This window comes from Eptatretus burgeri, chromosome 24, assembly GCF_056783735.1.
Source record: "Eptatretus burgeri isolate ZD-2024b chromosome 24, Ebu_testis_v1, whole genome shotgun sequence".
In the NCBI taxonomy this organism is placed as follows: domain Eukaryota; kingdom Metazoa; phylum Chordata; class Myxini; order Myxiniformes; family Myxinidae; genus Eptatretus; species Eptatretus burgeri.
The window spans coordinates 1611584-1615444 of NC_140984.1; positions in this window are offsets into that span (position 1 = coordinate 1611584).

Here is a 3861-nt window from a genome sequence, read left to right on the forward strand (position 1 = left end):
GGGTGAGCTCGAAATGGCAGACGAGCTCGAAATGAAAGGACGGACAAGTTTGAAATGGCGTACGAGGTCGAAATGGCGGGCGAGCTCAAAATGGCGGGCGAGCTCGAAATGGCGGACGAGCTCGAAATGGCGGACGAGCTCGAAATGGCAGACGAGCTCGAAGTAGCAGGCGAGCTCGAAATGGCTGGCAAGCTCGAAATGGCGGACGCGCTCGAAATGGCGGACGAGCACGAAATGGTGGACTAGCTCGAAATTGTGGACCAGCTCGAAATGAAATGACGGACGAGTTTGAAATGGCGGACGAGCTCGAAATGGTGGACGAGCTCAAAATGAAAGCACGGACAAGTTTGAAATGGCGTACGAGGTCGAAATGGTGGGCGAGCTCAAAATGGCGGGCGAGCACGAAATGGCTGACGAGCTCAAAATGGCGGACGAGTTTGAAATGGAGGACGAGCTTGAAATGACGGGCGAGCTCGAAATAGCGGATGAGCTCGAAATCGCGAGTGAGTATGAAATGGCGGACAAGCTCGAAATGGCGGGCAAGCTCGAAATGGCGGACGAGCTCGAAATGGCGGATGAGCTCGAAATGGCGGACGAGTTTGAAATGAAATGTCGGACGAGTTTGAAATGACGGGAGAGCTCGAAATGGCGGACGAGCTCGAAATGGCTGGCGAGCTTGATATGCAGACGAGCTCGAAATGGCGGACGAGCACGAAATAGCGGGCGAGCACGAAATGGCTGACGAGCTCAAAATGGCGGACGAGTTTGAAATGGCGGACGAGCTCGAAATGGCGGACGAGCTCGAAATGGGGGACGAGCTCGAAATGGCGGACGAGCTCGAAATGGCGGACGAGTTTGAAATGAAATGACGCAGGAGTTTGAAATGACGGGAGAGCTCGAAATGGCGGACGAGCTCGAAATGGCTGGCGAGCTTGATATGCGGACGAGCTCGAAATGGCAGACGAGCACGAAATGGCGGACAAGCTCGAAATGCCGGTCGAGCACGAAATGGCGGACGAGCATGAAATGGTGGACTCGCTCGAAATTGTGGACCAGCTCGAAATGAAATGACGGACGAGTTTGAAATAGCGGACGAGCTCGAAATGGTGGACGAGCTCGAAATGGCAGACGAGCACGAAATGGCGGACAAGCTCGAAATGCCGGACGAGCACGAAATGGCGGACGAGCACGAAATGGTGGACTCGCTCGAAATTGTGGACCAGCTCGAAATGAAATGACGGACGAGTTTGAAATGGCGTACGAGGTCGAAATGGTGGGCGAGCTCAAAATGGCGGGCGAGCACGAAATGGCTGACGAACTCAAAATGGCGGACGAGTTTGAAATGGAGGACGAGCTCGAAATGGCGGGCGAGCTCGAAATAGCGGATGAGCTCGAAATCGCGAGTGAGTATAAAATGGCGGACAAGCTCGAAATGGCGGGCAAGCTCGAAATGGCGGGCAAGCTCGAAATGGCGGACGAGCTCGAAATGGCGGATGAGCTCGAAATGGCAGACGAGTTTGAAATGAAATGTCGGACGAGTTTGAAATGACGGGAGAGCTCGAAATGGCGGACGAGCTCGAAATTTTTGGCGAGCTTGATATGCAGACGAGCTCGAAATGGTGGACGAGCACGAAATAGCGGGCCAGCACGAAATGGCTGACGAGCTCAAAATGGCGGACGAGTTTGAAATGGCGGACGAGCTCGAAATGGCGGACGAGCTCGAAATGGGGGACGAGCTCGAAATCGCGAGTGAGTATGAAATGGCGGACAAGCTCGAAATGGCGGGCAAGCTCGAAATAGCGGACGAGCTCGAAATGGCAGACGAGCTCGAAATGGCGGACGAGTTTTTCTTTCAAGCTTCTGGGTCTCACTATCTGCCATGACCTTTCCTGGGAAAGTCACATTTCCAACCTTGCCTCAAAAGCCAGTCGCCGACTGGGAATCCTCCGTCGTGCAAAGTCCTTCCTCGGCCCTCTTGAGCTCCTGACCACTTACAAAGCTTTTGTCCGTAGCCTGATGGAGTACTGCTCTCCCCTCTGGGCTGGTGCTCCTGCCTCCAACCTTTCTCGACTTCAAGCTGTCGAAACCAGGGCTTTTAAGATCATTGGCATCTCCCGCAATGAAGCTGAGTCTTTGGGCCTCTCACTCAATCACCGCAGGTTGGTCGGTGGTCTTTCTGTCTTCTACCGACTCCTCTCCAGCCTTGCCCCCCCTACTCTCTCTGCGATTTGTCCCAACCACATTTCCACAGGGCGCTCAAGGTCCGCCAACAACCCCCTTCTGGTAAAACTACCAAAATCACGAATCACTGCTCATCTTCACTCTTTCATTCCTCTTTTTTCCCGCCTTTGGAATAAACTTCCTCACTCTATTCTTTCCCATTCTTCCCTTCAGGCTTTCAAAACAGCTGTTCACCACCACCTCTTATCTTCCCCCATCCAAATCCTCGATCTTTTCTACCCCCGATAATCCACCCAAGCCCACTTCCTTCAATTCTCCTGCTTTCCTTCCTGAAAGTCCCTTTAATGTCCATCTTCCCCTCGCCATGTTCCCCGTCCCATCCCCATCCCTCTCCCTTCCACAGTTCACCTGTGTCTGTTCCCCAATGTTTTGTCCCTTCCACTCCCGCCCCTCTTGTCTCATGCCTCCTTGCTGTGAGTTGTGTGTTAGCTCTCATACGAGCCTCGACCAAGGTATACAAAAAAAAATAAAAATAAAAAAAAAAAAAAAAATGAAATGACGCACAAGTTTGAAATGACGGGAGAGCTCGAAATGGCGGACGAGCTCGAAATGGCTGGCGAGCTTGATATGCGGACGAGCTCGAAATGGCAGACGAGCACGAAATGGCGGACGAGCACAAAATCGTGTACCAGCTTGAAATGGCGGACCAGCTCGAAATGAAATGACGGACGAGTTTGAAATGGCGGACGAGCTCGAAATGGCGGGTGAGCTCGAAATGGCAGACGAGCTCGAAATGAAAGGACGGACAAGTTTGAAATGGCGTACGAGGTTGAAATGGCGGGCGAGCTCAAAATGGCGGGCGAGCTCGAAATGGCGGACGAGCTCGAAATGGCGGACGAGCTCGAAATGGCAGACGAGCTCGAAGTAGCAGGCGAGCTCGAAATGGCTGGCAAGCTCGAAATGGCGGACGCGCTCGAAATGGCAGGCGAGCACGAAATGGCGGACGAGCAGGAAATGGCGGACGAGCTCGAAATGGTGGACAAGCTCGAAATGGCTGACAAGCACAAAATGGCGGACAAGTTGGAAATGGCGGACGAGCACAAAATGGCGGACGAGCAGGAAATGGCCGACACGCTCGAAATGGCGGACGAGCTGGAAATGAAATGTCGGACGAGCTCGAAATGGCGGACGAGCACGAAATGGCGCACGAGCATGAAATGGTGGACGAGCTTGAAATGGTGGACAAGTACAAAATGGCGGACGAGCAGGAAATAGTTGACGGGCACAAAATGACGGACGAGTTTGAAATGGCAAGCGAGCACAAAATGGCGGACGAGCTCGAAATGGTGGAGGAGCTCAAAATAGCGGGCGAGCTCGAAAATGCGGACGGGTACAAAATTGCGGATGGGCACAAAATTGCGGGCGTGCACGAAATGGCGGAGGGGTATGAAATGGCGGACGGGCACAAAATGGCGGAGGGGTACGAAATTGCGGACGTGCACGAAATGGCAGAGGGTTACGAAATGGCGGACGGGCACGAAATGACGGGCGGGCACGAAATGGCGGACGAGCTGCAAATGGCGGACGAGCTCGAAATGAAAAGACGGACGAGTTTGAAATGGCGCACGAGCTCAAAATGGCCGGCGAGCTCCAAATGGCTGACAAGCACGAAATGGCGGA